This window comes from Xenopus laevis, chromosome 1L (genome assembly GCF_017654675.1).
Source record: "Xenopus laevis strain J_2021 chromosome 1L, Xenopus_laevis_v10.1, whole genome shotgun sequence".
NCBI classification, from domain to species: Eukaryota; Metazoa; Chordata; class Amphibia; order Anura; family Pipidae; genus Xenopus; species Xenopus laevis.
Window position 1 is genome coordinate 198,228,582 of NC_054371.1, and position 18,206 is coordinate 198,246,787.

Below are 18,206 nucleotides of genomic sequence, written 5' to 3' on the forward strand. Positions count from 1 at the left end.
GCCCAGACCTGTTCCCTTGATGGGGCGCCCCTAAAAAAACCACTTGTGACGCTGGGCATCCACGCAGGCACGATGCAAGACAGCACTCACGCAGGTGCGAGGCACACTGGCGTTCACGCAGGCGCACAGTGCATTAGCGTTCGCACAGGCACACAGCGCACAGGCGCGCACATAAGTAAGCCGGGAAGGGGCCCTGGTGACTGCCTGGAGGGCCCTTCATGTGGCAGTACCGGTGGGACCCCGTTGCTCCAGTCCTACCCTGTGGGGGTGTCAAATGTTAGGCATCCCAAAGTGATTGTACTGACTTATCTGAAACCCAAGGCCGTTGCTCCTATCAGCAGAAAACTGCACCGGCCCGTAGTTATGCCAGTGAGCACCACGGAGCGATCCACTTCTGGCTTCTTCTTTCTTCTCGCGGCTGCGCATGCGCAGTAGAACGAAAAGCCGAATTTTAAAAAAAAGTCGGCTATTTCGTTCAACTGCGCATGCGTCTGCCCTGGGAAATTTGAAGAGTTATTTAGCGTTTTATTCAACATCTCTCTCTAATTGAAGCCATCTGGTTGCTAGGGTGCAAATTACCCTAGCAACCATGCATTGATTTGAATAAGAGACTGGAATATGAATAGGAGAGGCCTGAATAGAAAGATGAGTAATAAAAAGTAGTAATAACTATACATTTGTAGCCTTACAGAGCATTTGTTTTTAGATGGGGTCAGTGACCCCCATTTGAAAGCTGGAAAGAGTCAGAAGAGGAAGGCAAATTGAAAAAACTATAACAAATATATAATGAAGACCAATTGAAAAGTTGATTAGAACTGACTATTCTATAACATACTAAAAGTTAACTTGAAGAAGGTGAACCCCCCCTGTAATAAATTTCCATTTCTCAAACTGCCACACTTTTAACTTGTAAAGAATATATTTAGTGGTGTCCTCAGTAACATCACAGCATTATGTGAGCACTCACTGTAGTACAAAGTAATATAAAGATAAAGTTATAGCAGGGCACTCACATACTTAAAAAAATACCTTTTATTTACAATGCATATTTAACCCAACGCGTTTCGACCCCCAAAGAAAAATAAGGGGTCTTTGTTGGGGGCACCGAAAAAATACATACAATTTTAGCTTGTGCCACTGAAGTGTGAGAGATCACAAAAACAATGGAACATAAGCAGCTCAGAACATTAGTACCAAAAAAACCTCAGAATATTTACAATTCCAATATGAGCAGTGGCAGCCGGAAACTGTAATAGGGAGAGCAACAAACGGTGTGCGAACTGCACTTCTGATAATGAAGGGGGTCCCTGAAGAAATGAGGAGAACCCGCCTGTATATTATATATGGTGGCTGCCTAGTCTGCAGCATACATTTAACAAACTGTTCTAAAGCTGTGCAACGTACCAGTGTATGACTTTATTATAGAGGTGGAACTGGGCTCCAGTGCATTTAGCTTGATGGAGCTACTTCTGTATTTATAGGGTCAGTGACTCTTCTTGGGAGATAGGCTGCCTCAAAGCTGGTCCTGAGTGGGACTACTAAGTGATTTTACCACCAAGTATTTACATTAAAGGGGTGGTTCACCTTTTAGTTAACTTTTAGCAGATTCAGGAAGATTAGTCTCCCGGCGACAAATCTCCTCTTCTTCGGGGCGACTAATCTCCCCTAACTGCCTCCCGTCGGCTAGAATGTAGATCGCCGGCGGGATGGCACTCGGAGCGCTTCGTTTTCCAAAGTCGCCTGAAGTTTCCTCGTAAGGCGACTTCGGAAAACAAAGCGTTCCGACTGCCGTTCCGCCGGTGAAAAAAATAAAAAATGGGAACCAATTAAGAAAAAGTCGGGTGAACCATCTGAAAACAACTGAACTGAAAAAAGTTTTTGTAAGGTGAACAACCAATGTTCCTTCTAATTCCCCTTTGACTGTGTGTGCACATTTTAAACTTTTGCGTTCAGTTTAGAATTAAAAGTCAGGTCAACATCAATACAACATTTTGTATTTTCCCACAAAATTCTTTGTGCGTACCTCAATGTGTTGGTGTTGGCCTTAAATTGTGTGTGTGAGCACAAGCGCACTCCTTACAGGGAACATTGTGAACAAGCCCTTTAACATTCCCAGATCCCATGAACTAAGGGGCCCCGAGTACATAAAAGGAGAATTAATAGAGACATACGACGCATGTAAGTGACATCATGAGAAAGAGGAGAGTGAGAGAGGAATAGGTGGTTGGTAATTAGAGAATCCTGGGCTACAAATGTCAGGGGAAAAGACTGGACCCCAGTTGCAGTGATAGACAGACAGTATCAGTATGTGATGTGTGTGTAGGTCCCATTGCTGGTGCTGCTGGGTTCCATCATGTGACATTATTTAGCTAATGAATGAAGCATTGAATGTGCTGCTGCAGACTCTTCTCTCTCTCTCTGTCCCCAGTGAGCTGCCCCTGTGGGACCTGTGCACTTAATACAAGGCCAGGCCAGTAGGGGCCACATTCCTGGGCCACATCTCTGCAGCAGCGGCACTCCCAGGGTTAATCATAGAAGTATTACACCAGGAGTCACTACCTGCTCCACATTGTCGCTTGTACCTGCACAGCCAGTCCCTCAGTCCCTTCCCACACACTGTGCCCCCTCCTGTAAGAACAGTCGCTAACTGGGGGCGAGAGTCTAAGTCTGCTGCTGCTGCTTCTAGAGGCTGAGTCTGGATGTGCCGCCCCCAGATCCCAACTACATCCCCACGGGAAGGGGAAGGAGGGGGCGAGGGAGATTTCCCTGGCAGTTGATGCCACTTGCGAGTTGCAGTAGCAGCAGCAGGTTCATGAGCAGAGACGAGGAGCAGAGACTTGCAGAGCAGAGACAAGGAGCAGAGGCGGAGGTGGAAGCGGAGGCGTCGCTGGGCTGCAGAACACAAGCTCAGGTTCTCTCTCTGGCAGCATCAGTCCCAGTAGCAGCAGTACTGCAATGCTCACAGCAGCCCCCCGAACACTCACTGCCCCTGCTGCCTCCCTACCTGCCAAACTCCTTGTCTGTGAATAAAACCACTTTCTGCTGGTTATGTTGCCTCTATCCTTCCCCCTGGCTCTGCTCTTCTCTGTCTGACTGCCATTCACTGCCATCAGGTAAGAGCTTGCACATATATATATATATTGGGTGTTTTGTGCCATTGCCAAAGTTATCTGAGCTGGAACTTCTTACCAGTGTGGATATTGCCCAGTGTCCTGGTCAGTGGTTGGGTCTCTCCATCAGTCCAGACTTTGTTGTACAACAGCATAAAGCTCACAAACAACTTGTGCAGGGATGTTCTTCCCTTGTGCAGCTTGGGAGGATCCTGGGAGTTGTAGTGCTGACACCCCTCCTTCTATATGGCTTCTGTTTAAGCACAATGACTGGATGGGACAGACCCTTAATAATAACAACTATATTGTAATCACTTCTCCTAAATAAGAATGAAAACTCCCAAATAACTGTGTACTAACAGGCAGCAAGCGGATCAGTAAGGGAATCGTTGGTGGGAAGGGAGTGAGGGTCAGTACAGTAAGGGGCAGATTTACTAAGCTAGAACGAATAGTTGGAATAAAAAAATATTCAAATTTAGAAGTATTTTTTTGGGTACTTTGACCATCAAATTGGTCAAATTCGATCGAATCGAATGATTCGAAGTAAAAATCGTTCGACCATTCGATAATCGAAAGTACTGTCTCTTTAAAAAAAAACTTTGACTTCATACTTCGCCAGATGAAAGCTACCGAAGTCCAATGTTAGCCTATGGGGACATTCACCAGCGATTTTCTTTTGGTCGAATAAAAATCCTTCGATCGATCGCTTAAAATCGTTCGAAACGTTTGATCGAACGATTTTTATTTGATCGTTCGATCGAAGCTTCGATATTCGAAGGATTTTACTTCAAGGGTCGAATTTGAGGGTTTTTTTAACCCTTGATAATCTGCCCCTAACTGTATGTTTAACCCTTGCACAAGGAATACTTTCAATTTCCCAGCTCCATGTCCCCAGTAACAGTTCACTGCCCCCCTTTTTCATTTTTCACATCACACTACAGACTGGAGTCTCATTTGTGTCCCTGAATTCATCTGCTGCAATTGCCAACAGCGGACTTAAAGGGAAATAGATCCAACTCCCACTGAGCTCCCTCCTGAGCTTTCTCTATCCATTCCTCATTGCTCACCTAAGACTGGGAACTCCTTACTTACAGCCATTTACTGCATTATTCACTGCCGCTGCTGCAACAAATCTAAACCCCAAGTTATTTTATGTCTTGTCGTTTTATATGTATCAGTGTGAAATGTGTTATATATGTACAGTATGAAATCCTGTGTATATTTGTGATGCTACTTATTTAGCAATTCTCCTGTATTGGGTTGCTTTGGTGCAAGATGGGTGATGGTACAATGCCATGTAGAAGAAAAGTGAGAATCACTGCTGGCACAAGTTCAAGTTCAGCCATTTTCAGGGTCAGAACGAGGTATAGGCACATGGCTTGGGTGCAGTGGGGGGGGCACAGTTTTGGTCGGCAGATAGACCAGGGGGAAAGAAGCAATGGAGTGAGTGCAGTGGGTAGTGATGACATTGGGGGTGAGTTGGTTACAGGTGCAGGGAGTGTTGGCAGAGCACTGGGCTATTCACTATTGCCTTGGGCACATTACTGCTTTGCCTCCTATTATTTTATATTATTTCCTCCAATAAAACAGTCGTCAGTGAGGTCCTGAGCAGACCCGTATGTACGATACATAATACAGAGAACCAATAACCATTTTTGATATGCTTTAAAAAAAATCAAACGTTTTCTTGAAACTGCTACTACCAAGTCACAGCAATCAAAGCAGACTACATTCCCCAAAGAATCCTTCTGGCAAATACTTACCTGTAACTTTCTGTGAATATCTATATTAGTTAATAGTCACATTAAAGGCATGGGAATATAACACAGATAGTCACATTGAGACCATGACAAATTATGGCTATTTTGGTTTATGGGCAGCCAAGTGTAAAATTGTTTCATCTCGTTTTATACGATAACTTATTGACACTTGAAACTCCAACCCGTTGTTATTAATTGAAACCTGTTTACACAGAACCCCCTGCTCTCTTCCCAAACCCATCGGAAGTCACATCTTGGAGCCCCCACATATTAGCCGTCCATCTGCAGAGTTGCACAGATTTGCTGCCTCACATTTAATACCAGCTGCATATTAAATCCACATTCTGCATGGCTAGTTTAGCAATTAATTCATATACATACTCAGTGGCGCACTCCAATCCCCATCCTCCTGCCCACTTCCTGTCCCATCTCTGCCCCACCCACATCTCACCTTTGCCAGCCCACTCCCTGTCCAGACTCCGCCCACTCCCCCACCAAACTCCGCCCACTCACACCCTTCCTAGCCAGTAAGAGAGTGGCTTGAGAGGAGGGTTTTTATTTATTTTATATATATATATATATATATATATATATATATATATATATATATATATATATATATAGTCCAGGCTCTCCTGTTCCCTGGGCCCCCCTACAACTGTGGGGTCTGCTTCCTCTAGTTATGCCACTGTACATGCTGCACATAAATCACTTCAGTCTGCAGCATGCATCTAAATTGATAATTACACTTCAAGTCAGTGTCGGACTGGGGGGCCCAGGGCCCACCGGGCCTTCAGCCTCACGGGGCCCCCCACACCATCCCCCGGGCCCCCCAGCCGCAAACAACTCAGTGCCGCCACCATTGACACCTCCCCCTCCCCGCATGCCCAAGTTTTAATGGCAGGGCAGTAGTTCGCAAGTTTTAACGGCACGGCAGAATGATCAGAGAGGGAATGTAGGATCGGGTCTGAGCCAGCAGGGCCCCCAAAAGAGCTGGGGCCCACTGGGTATTTTCCCGTTGCCCCGCCGGCCCAGTCCGACCCTGCTTGCAGCATGTGAATTCAATATGTGGATGGTATTAAAGGGGTGAAGTGTTAACCCTAGGGAGGTTTAAGGTAACCAGACATACTACAACCTGGCATTTGAGTTGTACAGTAAGTAGCAGATATTCCTTTGTAATTGTGCCAGGGCAGAGCCGGGTGCAGTGCTCTTACCACAGAGGAACCCATAGAGCTGGATCCAAGCATTGCGGTGGTGGAAGAGGTTTGGAGCCAAGTTGGAATTCCAAATTAAATGATTATTTTCTGCCCTATTTACTGATAGTACAAACAGAACATGTATTTGCTTTGATGCTGAGTTTACCACAATCAGGTCCCACTTTAAGACTTATAAGACATTAACCATAAACAGAGCCTCCGCCATTGTGGATATCTATAGCCTGTGCTCCAGACTTCAGTCGACATTGCTCTATTTGTACTTTCTATTACTGATTTGAAACATATATAAACGGACCTTGCCCGTGTAATAAGCTATTTGTGGAATGATGGATCTGAAATTTTAGGGGTGTCTAATATAGTTAAAGATCTCTACCAAACACCAAGTAATACATATAATTATAATTTTCCTGTAATAATAAAACAGTACCTTGTACAGGTATACGACCAGAAAGCTCAGGACCTGGGGGTTTCCGGATAACGGATCTTTCCATAATTTGGATCTTCATTTCCTTAAATTTATTGCAATTATGTAAACATTAAATAAACCAAATAGGCTGGTTTTGCTTCCAAGAAGGATTAATTATATCTTAGTTGGGATCAAGTACAAGCTACTGTTTTATTATTACAGAGAAAAAAGGAAATCATTATTAAAAATCTGGAATATTTGGAGTCTCGGGGAGACTGCCTTTCCGTAATTCGGAGCTTTCTGGATAATGGGTTTCCAGATAACGGATTCCATAACTGTACTTGATGCAAACTAAGATATAATTAATTCTTATTGGAAGCAAAACCAGCCTATTGGGTTTATTCAATTATTAAATGACTTACAAATTACAGAAAGATCCGTTATCTGGAAAAGCCCAGGCCCCGAGCAATTTTGATAACATACCTGTATTCATTTTGAGTCATGACTATAATGACTCAATGTGCCCTTCTTGCCCAGGATATTTCTGCCAGTGACCCATAACTGTGTACCCAGTGTGGTTTCCTTTATAAACTGGATTCTTCTTCCTGTACTCAAATGTGCAATTCCAATCAGATTTGGGCTACTGCCAAAGGCTGTTCAACTACATCAATCAGCAGCACTGGGAGTTGTGCTTCTATAGGGCTGTAGTTAGGATGGACGGGTGCTATTTTTAATCATAGATTCACGTCGGTTTCTCTAGTTTTTTTTTTTTACCAGTACTTTGGTGTATTTTTTTTTGAGCTACTTATAAAACTAAATCGGAGTATGAAGCTGATGGTGTCTCGGCATTTGGTAACTATGGTAACTGGAGCAAAGAAGCTAAAAGTACATTTCTGGGACCAGAGCAGAGTTTGAGAGACGCTTTCATGTTGTCCTGTAGCGTAGGCACTTATTAAGCGTCATTTCTTATTAGCTTGGGCACCGAAGGACACATCTCTGGCTCTATCACTCACACTGCTCTAATGTGGGACAGGCCTGAGATGTGACTCCCGCGGGGATTCCCGTGCTACAGTCATATAGTCATGGTTGTACAGTAAGTGTAATTAAAAACAATTAAGCTTTTGAAATAATTGCCTTCATGTGCCTCAGTGTGTCCCTGTGAGTAGGTGTTGCCATACAGCTGTCATTTCATTCTCATGTCATATCAGGACCCCGTTTCCTCTTGAAGACCATTTTTATGTTTAAAATAAAGGCTGTTCTTTGATACAGCCAATCAGTGTTGGACTGGGACTCCAGAAAACCTTAGACCAGGGGAGCCTACTCTCAGTACTATTATTCTTCCTCTCCTCACTCAACCTCTATTCTCCTAGTCTCTTTTCTTTAAATACTATAATCTATTATTCCATCTATTTAACCTCTTTGTTCTTATAGAAATAGGGAATGGCCATGAAATAGGCCAAATGATTAGCAGCACGAGGGGCCACTGACACCTGGGCCCACTGGGAGTTTTCCTGGTATCCCTGTGGGCCAGTCCAACACTGCAGCCACTAAATGATCTTACTTAACTAACACAGACATGCCCAGGCAGTTCTCTAGCCAATTACCCTATACAAGCAGGCAGTGTCCTAAAGCAGCTGCACCATTACAAATCCTTTGGATATTTGAAATCATTTCTACAGAACACAGACTGTATTTATATGTGTCACTATCCCTTTAAAGGGGGGGGCTTCATTTTAATGAACTTTTTGTAGGTTTTAGAATGTGTAATTTTAAGCAAATTTTCAATTGGTCTGTTTTTCTTTCTTTTTATAGTTTTGGCTTTCAAACAGGCCTGACATCTAAAAAACAAATGCTCTTTAAGGAAACGGTTCACTGTTATTACTACTTTTACGTATTCATCTTTCGATTTTAAAAGGGTTGCTCACCTTTAAACTAACGTTTAGTATGCTGTAGAGAGGGAGATTCGGAGACAATTTGCAATTGTTTTTCATTTTTTATTATTTGTGGTTTTTGAGTTATTTAGCTTTTTATTCGGCAGATCTCCAGTTTGCAATTCCAGCGATCTGGTTGTTAGGGTACTGATTACCCTAGCAACCATGCATTGATTTGAATAAGAGACAGAAATATGAATAGGAGAGGCCTGAGTAGAAAGATGAGTAATAAAAAGTAGCAATAACAATACATTTAGCCTTACAGACGATTTGTTTTTTAGATGGGGTGACTTTTTGTTTCAGGAAGAACCCAGCTATTTCCCTACAAGAATTCAGCCATTGGCCTCAAGATGGATGAAGTTTGGAAGGGGCTTTTTTGTGACTGTATCTTTTATGCACACAGTCTCCAATAAGGATGAATTATATCTCAGTTAGGATGAATTACGAGCTACTGTTTTATTATTACAGAAAATAAATCATTTTTAGACATTTGAATTATTTTATTAAAATCGAGTCTATGGAAATGGCTCTCCTATAAATTGGAGCTTTCTGGATAAAAGGTTTCCGGATAACGGATCACTTACCTGTATACTTATATTTATTATACAATCCAAGGAACATACTTTGATGTTAGGCTTGCATGCAGCTGATCACCCAATTCCCCTGACCAATAGTCCCGTCCAGAGGCAGTTGAAAACTCAGCAGATGGAGCAGACATTGCTATACCTGGAGATCTAAATAGGCTCAGAAAAAAGAGATGCCAGTTATGCAATCTGTAAAACATGTTTGTTTTTATAATGTCGGTGGATGTAATAGCTTCAAAATATGGTAATATATATATATATATATATATACACACACACACACACACAGTATATACTGCCTCTGGGGCTATTTTCTTTACATAATCTTGAAGGCTCGCGTACTTTGAATTTATTGTGTACCCGTGGAATATAAATGACCGTAGGTTGGAGAAGTCCCTGCTTTGAGTTTTTCAGGAATGTTTTCTAATGAAGAACAATGAATCACGAATTTGTTTCACTTCATTACCCGCTATCTTATTTCATTTGTGTCTCGTGTCTTGCCGCATATATACACACTGTGGCTGGTAATAAGATAAGGGATTTATTATCACCATATCCCGATGAGGTTAGGAAGGTTTTTTTAATGAGTTCTGAGAGTCACAGGAAAGCTTCTGTGATTACTAAGACGATAGTAAAAAGCTGTAAAAAAAAAAACAAAACAAGAAAAGCAATATTTGTAGTCTTAAAAATGGCTTGTAGCTCTTCACTTGCTGAAAGAGAATACAAAAGCCACTTCTGCCTGCTTGTGGTTCCTGTGTTACATAACGGCTGAATATACGAGTGGTGTTAAAGCAGTTGCCAATGGCTTCCTCATGAATCTCTCTTACTGTTATCCTTGCTTCAGGTGGCTCCCTAATAGCTCTGCTTATATTGGAAAACCCTAAATCCCAACACAATTTCTATCATCATTTCCAGCAACTACACCATAGCTGCTTTTATTCTTCATCTATTCTGCACACTGGCCATCCCAGTACTATAGACAGGCTGTATATAATTCTATTTCTTGTGCTTATCAATACAGTTATGGTATACTGAACCTGTGAGCAGCCGGTAATCCGGATGCTGAAAATAATAATAAAACTATCAAACTGAACAATGAAAGTGATCTTTTACAAAGGGCAAAGAGCAAGTTGTAGAGGACAAAGGACCACAGTATTGCAGGACTTAGATTATTTCTTTCACCCAGTCAATGGGCTGTCCAAACTGGGATCTGTTCCACGTGTTTTGTTGAATTCTGAAGATGCATATAGGGATGGGTTCCTAGGCTGGCTTTGTTGCGCTGGTGACTATTATATACAGGTGGGTGATGTATTTGTTATACCAAAGTCCTGTTGTCAAAGCTGTGGGACTGTAGTGGGACCAGAGTCGGACTTGGGTACCCAGGGCCTACTGGGTATATGACAACCAGCAGCCACTGACCTCCCACTCCACCACAACCACTGGCACTTCCACTGCGGTCAATTAAGGTGGCTCTAGTCGCATAGATAATATCATACGAAACATTAACGTATGATATTCGGTGTGTGTATGGTGGGAAAAGAGCCTAGACCTGAATATTGGTCGGCTCGTCGATCGGCTGGACGGAAAATTTTGATCAGGTGCCTTTGAAGGCACCCAAACATCGGCCATTGTTAGTGCTGAATCGTCAGATACAGGGAAAATTCTATTGTTTCTACCTTTATATCTGACGATTCATCTCCACACGTGTGTATTGAAATGAACGATCTTTCTTCGAAAGATCTTTTCCAAGAAAGATCATAATTGTTACGTCTATGGCCACCTTTAGACTCCACAGCAGAAAAAAATAAAGATGGCCTAGCGTTCTACGGTGAAACACACGGCCATTTTTAATTTGGCTGGCTTATGGGCGGGTGGCAGGGCCCAACAAGTATCCCAATGGGCCAGTCTGACCCTGTGTGGGATGATATAGTCTGTTTTATGATAATCTCAGGAAATATGGGTCTGTCCAATCTAGGCCTTTTTAGTATCATAAGTGGGAATTGCACACCCTACGCAATAGACAAGGTCCTAATCTGCTGGGATCGGCCCATTAGATGATCCCATTACAATAGTAAAAATGCAGAAAGGGATTGCACACTCAAAACTGAAAATGGTTACATCATATTAAATGCCCAACGCGTTTCAAGCAAGTAAGGTTTTCATCAGGGGAAATAAAATAGGAAAAAAGTCTCAGAACAAATGATATTCACAATTACTATTCATACCTTTAGCATTCCGTGTGCACCAGCGACAAAGTCTGAGGAACAAGCGTAACTTCACTTCTTCCTATCAAATCATCCAAAGGCTGGAATGTGCATGGATGTTAATGCGCATATCTACACTTTTTTTGAGTGTGCAATCTAGGTCCTATACAGATCCTGGCTTTCTCAGGAGTTATCACTGGGGATAATGGCATGGTTAGAAAGCAGTGTTGTTTATAAAGTTTATCACAGACATTAAGAGGCAGATTTATCAAAGTTCAAATTTCGAGTTTATGTGAGGTTTTTTTACTCTAATAAATTCGAATATAATCACAACTCGAATGAGATGTTATTTAAGAAAAAACTCAAATGCTTAAAACTTGAACGAATATTCCCGACCTGAAAAATCATGCGTCAGGAAGGCTAACATCTTCAAATGGGTCACTGGACCTCTGCCATTGACTTCTACATGAACTCGGCAGGTTTTAGGTGGCGAATAGTCGAATTCGAGTTATTTCCAGGGTCCAGGTATGATAAATCTCAAATTTGAATATGAGTTGGGATTATTCCCAACTCAAATTGGTGAGCTTTGACCAATAATCCAGCTCGAAAATTTGAATCCGAATTTACAATTTGAGTCTTAATATATCTGCCCCTAATAGATCAACAATAGCTGGTGAGTCAAAGGTTGGACATGCCTGTTTTGGTAACCGAGGATGAGTAGAGTATAACACCTAAGGTTTACAACGGGGAACCACTGTTACTGAGGATTGACACTCCATGGGGAGTGGATATGGCAGAAGCCCAGGGGTGTACCCATAGGTGATTGGAGGCAAAGACATGATGATAGAAGATTGAATATTTAATGGCAGCCAGAACACAGAAAACAAAAGGCAGGAACAGGCAAAGAGGATAATCAGGGTATCCACAAGGAGAGGAAAAAATGGGAAACACAGGAACTTTGAGATACTCACTCAGGAAAAAAGTAAAATGTATTCAGGAACAAGGTATACAAAGACAAAGTTTCCAGGTATCAAGGTTTCCAGGTATCAAGGTTTCCAGGTATCAAGGTTTTCAGGTATCAAACAGAATAAATTCAATGACTCAAGGCTCAGGGCTGGGATTATAAAGGGAAGGTGATTGGGAATAGGAAACACATGAGGGAAATGAGAAGGGAGGAGACCAGGGAGGAGACAAACTGGGAACAGGCAGATAAACAGGAACATCAAAGACAAGAGTTCAGGATCAGCCCCAAGAGACCCCAGTGGCTCACGAGGTAAATGCAACAAGTGTCCAGAATAGCATAAACAAGAGTTCGAGTCTCGGGCTGATCCTGACAATAACTATCTTTATTAGCAGGTTCATGCAGCCATTACACAACAGTAAGCAACTCTAACGCCACAAGCTGTATAGAAAGTATGCACCGTATAAGTCTTGAGCACAGTGACATCTACAGGCAATTTGTACACACACCACAATGCCTGAATTAAAAGAGAGATTAGAAAACTTGCAGTGTTTTGTTTTGTGCAAAAGTTGCAAAACCTTTAACCATGATAGTACTCAAAAGTAGTTTTTAAACTACAGACAGACCCTTTAAATACCCCAGATGACCAAAATGGCACTACATCCAGATAGGTTATCAGGGTGGGCTGCATACAAACCACAATGCACAGCATGAAACAAAATGATCATTAATTGACATGGAAACGAAATGATTCTAAAAGTACATGCATTAAATGCAATCCGATTATGGCAGCAGCACAGATGAAAATATATTTGAATTGCAATTGTGATAAGGCATAATATAATCAAGTGCCTGAAGCAGTCCAGGACCAAGAGATGGAAAATAGAATTAAAGCATATCCTTATAGCGGAACATTAATGTATTGTGACAGCCCATATATGTCAAAAGCAAATAATGATTGGCAGCTGCATTCCGGAGACCTGAATAAGTAGAAGCACAAAGTAGCTTATCAGTAGCTCGTTCACTAGGTTTTCACCACTTCTTAGTGAACTGATCTCCACCTTGATGTGTGTGTGAGCAGTGAGATGCTCAAGTTATTCTTAACTTACTCATTTAAGGCTCATCAGTGTTTTGCTAAGGTCATAGCACAGTTTGTAAAAGCAGCAGATGTCACAATAAATTGCTTGCCCATTGTCACGTCATCATTACAGTCTCCATCCCTTGGAAGACACTTGGAGGTTTATTTTATCTCAACATTTTCTGCTGCCAACTCCGATCAAATCCGCTCGAGTTTTTGATGCTTATCTAGTATTACATTTTAGTGAAAATTTGCTTTGCGGGAAAAAAATCAGATTTTCATGATTTTTTTGCCAGAAAACTTCAGGGTATTGCATGAAACTCAGCGCACATCGTTTTTTTACGATTATTTATTATTACATTTTCCCTGAAAATTCGATTTGCTGTCTTTTTGTCTCAGATGCCGAATTTTCTGATTCAGACTTTACCATCCTCAGGGTTTAATACATTCTGAAAAATTTGTGATTTTTTAAAAGTCCGGTTTTTAAAAAAAATAAGACCACAAATTTTCCGTGATTTTTGCATTCGGAGTTGAGTAAATAACCCCCATATAGTCAAAAAACATTATCATAAATGCACAATATATCACTAGTACACAATATAATATTAGTTCCCATCAGCCCTATAATCAATTACAGCTATGTCTGAATGTCTTTGAGATAAATCAGAAACCTGTTATCCAGAAAGTTCGGAATTATGGAAAAGCCATCTCCCATAGACTCAGTTTTAATTAAATTATTTAACCAGACTTATTTAGCAGACTTAAGGTACGGTCAGGCCCATACTGGCAATCTGTGGGTTCTGGCAAATGCCAGAGAGGCTGCTGTAAGATCCCATAGACAGTCATTATTTAGTGGGCTGGTGGAGGACTATCTGAATTCTTGAAATGCCAGGGCCTATTTTGACTCTCAGTCCAGACGTGGGTACGGTGATCTAATTTACAGAAAATCCCAGGTCCCAAGCTTTCTGGATAATATATCATATACCTGTACAGGCGTTTGATGAAATATATATTTGGGGGCAAACAACAGACTGTGTTTATTTAAACATCAGATATGACTTATGGTGGCCTTAGATGCAGAAAATGAATTTTCATACAATATTTGTGTGTGTATGGTGGGAGACTAGCCAACTGATATCAACAGAAGACTTGGATATCAAACGGCTCGTCGATCGGGCTGGCCGGAAAATTTTGATCGAGCACTTTTGAAGGCACCTGAACATCGCTCATTGTTAGTGCTGAATTATCAGATAAAGGTAGAATTCTATTGTTGCTACCTCTATATCTGATGATTCAGCTCTACATGTTCTTATTGAAATGAACGATCTTTCCAGGAAAGATCGTAATTGTAACGTCTATGGGCACCGTAAGAGTTAGTAGAATGCTAAAAGGGATAATATTGTCTTAGGAGCAACAGAGTAAAAATCCGTTTTGTATCTAGTTCAAGGGGCTGCAGATATGTATCACCTGAGTGGGGAGACACGGTTGATTTGATGTTTAATGCTTTGGGGAATTGGTATTCCTCTTGGAAAAAAATGTGTAGCAAAGGGGTTTTCTCCACTGCAATATATTTTTATGAGACGGCAAGCCCACCAGGCCAAGTATACAACATTTCTACTTGTACATCTAAATTTAAGCTTTCTTGAAGTATATATTTCCATCCAGTATGGAGATGGCTAAATGTAGACCCCTGCAACACTACACTCCACCACAATTAAGGCAAGCTAAATATCTGTAACAAACATTGTTCTGAAAGGACCAAGGTGCAGATTCACTAAAGAGCAAATTGTCGCCAGAGACCGTTTCGAATACATCGCACCACTTCGCCAGGCACAAGTTTGCTACCACTACGCTAATTCACTAATATGCAAAGTTGGGCCTGGGCACCAAACGCTGGCGACTTTTCACTAGCGTTACTTCAGCAGTGTGAGCATTTGATAGCGAAGATGCACTAGCGTTTGTTTGTGCTTAGCGAAAATTCACTTGTGATCTTGCACTTAGGTCAATTTGCATACGGCGGGTAATTTAAAGTTGTATGGACGTCTTTATTATAAATGTTTGCGCAAATTCTTGAAGTTACCACTTTTTATTTCAAATGTCCAGGGAACCTTAATAAAGATAAGAGAGTTAATAAAATGCCCTACACATGAGCCCACTGTAAAATGAATGTTCCATATGTTATGAAATGTCTGGAGAAGACCGGTTACCCGAAAAAGTAAGCTTTTTCAGCCAATCCCACTTAAAAAAGCAAGAGTCGCCAGTGTTTTTTTTTAACTTGAATGCATTTTCAGCATACAGGATTTTATGTAAGTGACAGAAGACTGAGGAAGATATAGCTTATTTTAAGTACTTCCCCTGGTCTGAGGTGGCAAAGTCAAAAAAGTCGCTAGGGTTAGCCACGTCGCCCTTTAGTAAATCTGCCTCAAGTCTTTCCATCCCTGGTAGTGGGAACCAAATTATAGTAATCACATTTTTGCCTAGTCTTAGTAAGAGGTCGATTCTCTGCTTTTACTCTGCAACCAGGTATTTCTTAGCCTTGTTCTCTTGTATTTGTCTAAATTGTACCATTTCACAGGACATTTGAACTGTTTGACTTTCTTTGTATAGTTATTCTGTATAGAGGCCGGGCTAATTTATTGGGACGTACTCAATTATAAACACTGGGCTAAATTGTATATAGGCAGTAACCCATAGCAAGCAAACATTTGCGGTTACTGCACATGTGCAGATTTGCCCAGTGTTTATAAATTGATTTACATTTTATTAGTGAAGTTAACCAAGTTTACTCTTTTAAAAAAAAGGGGTGGTAAACAAAAACCGTTTAACTGAAATCATAAGTTTTATATGTATGTGTGTGTGTGTGTTTGTGTGTGCATAGTATGTTTAAAATACAAGTATAGGACCTGTTATCCAGAATGCTTGGGACCTGGAGTTTACCGGATAATAGATCTTTCCATAATTTGGATCTTCATCCCATAATCTACTAGAAAATCATGTAAACATTAAATAAAATCAATAGGCTGGTTCTACTTCCAAAAATGATAAATTATATCTTAGTTTGGATCAAGTACAAGGTACTGTTTTGATACTACAGATAAAAAGAAAGTAATTTAAAAAAATTGGATTATTTGATTATAATGAAATCTGTGGGAGATGGTCTTTCTGTAATTTGGAGCTTTCTGGATAAAAGGTTTCCAGTTAACAGATCCCATACCTATATTCATAATATTCCCTTGGGAAAAATTTACAGTGTACAGTAATGTTTAGTAATGCCAACTTTACTAAACTTCCCTTTTACAATTAACATACAACGAATGCTAATAAATTAGGGGAAAAAATTCAGTTTGGGAATAAAAGCACAAAAGCCAGATGATAATACCTTCTGTAGACTTGCAGTCCAGATGGGGATCTGTCGCCTAACGCTACCAATTAGAAAGCTATTTCACTGAATGAAAAAACAACTTAGCTTTCAATTCATCAGTCATTAGTCATTTTGAATTGCTACTCTTATCATTTTCCTTGTGTATGTACAGTAATTAAAATCACCACTTCTCTTATCTATTGGTTGAAAAGGGCGGCTCATCTTCTCTTGAACTTCTCCATGCAATGTATATTGCTTCATATCTACAGGAATCGGAGCAAAGTGTTCACTGAACGTCTGCCCTTTTCCCTTTTTAATTATATTTCATTTACTTCAGTCCTAAAACATGTCTCTGATAAACACTCCAGTATTATCATAAATGAGCAAGAGAATTTCATTTTATTTGCAGAGGTGAAAATGATTCCATTTGATGATATTTCTTTGCCTTTTTGCTCATCCTTTTCATTAAATGAGTGAAGTTAGAAAACTGCCTTGTGCCTATTGTCACTAAGCTCTGCCCCTTGCTCATGATTTCCAGTATGGCACTAGATCCTTAGGGCAACCAGACCCTGGGTGCAAGTGCTTATTAAGTGACCCATGGCGATTGTAGTAAACCCATTCATTTTTGGGTCGTAATATTGTGTCCTAAGGGGGTGCCTGAGATAAAGCTGGACAGTATGTGCAAAAAATGGGCACAATCCTCCATGATGTATGCACTTTGTCCTGCACATAGAAGTCTACCTGCAGGTCTCTGGCCGGGACCATGTTATTACTGCATGTACTATGGCTGCAGACCCCAGACAAGCAGGGACACACTTTTCATTTCCCAAGCAAATAAGGCAATTATAATAACTGAGTAGTCTACATCATCCTGGCACTGGAATTCTGGAAGAAGCTGCCTATGCAAAAACTGACTTTCAAACTGAAATCAATTTGGAGCTGCTGGTTGGAACTCTTAGATACAAAGATAATATATTTCCTTCTCACTCTCTTTTCTTTATCATTTTGCTTTCCCTTTTCTTATTCTAGGAACTAGGATGTGCGGGGCCCGGGTGCAGGCTATGCCTCCCGTGGGCCCAGACCCTGATGCAGTCGCACCCCCTGCACCGGCAATAGTTCAGCCAATGTCTCTTTCCCATACCTTCTCACTGAACTTGTGTGTGTTGTTCTACCAAAAAACAAAGAATATTATTTCAAGAAGTCAAAAACATCTTTGTCTAAGTGTGTTCAACCACCAAATCACCAAATATGGCAGCCTCCACATGAGGGATCAGACAGGTAATGCAAAAGCACTGGGAAACACTTATAAGGCAACATTATAAATAGCATGCAAAAACAATGTTAACAATGTAACACTCACAGGCCATTTGTCTAAACACCACATATTCCCCCTATAGTAGGAAAGCATTTGGGCAAATGTAATATACAACAACAATGCATCTTAAAGCAATATTATACATTCTTCACATAGTCCTGGGTCCATGCAGGTAGTTTTCTCTCAGTACACCTTATAGGTTCACTTTCTTCAGGCCCATTGCAGTTGACATCAGGAGTAGAAAAATGTCCTTCATCAAATGGAGCTTCTCCAAAATCA

At 41.0% G+C, this 18,206-nt stretch overlaps 1 protein-coding gene across 1 annotated transcript in view; it reads left to right on the forward strand.

Moving 5' to 3' along the window:
- Positions 1-2,449: 2,449 nt before the first annotated feature.
- Positions 2,450-18,206, forward strand: part of ankrd34b.L (ankyrin repeat domain 34B L homeolog) — a 43,904-nt gene continuing 28,147 nt past the window's right edge. Inside the window, exon 1 of the mRNA XM_041582259.1 lies at positions 2,450-3,113. The gene's annotated coding sequence lies outside the window, so the exon portion shown is untranslated. The remainder of the gene's footprint in view (positions 3,114-18,206) is intronic.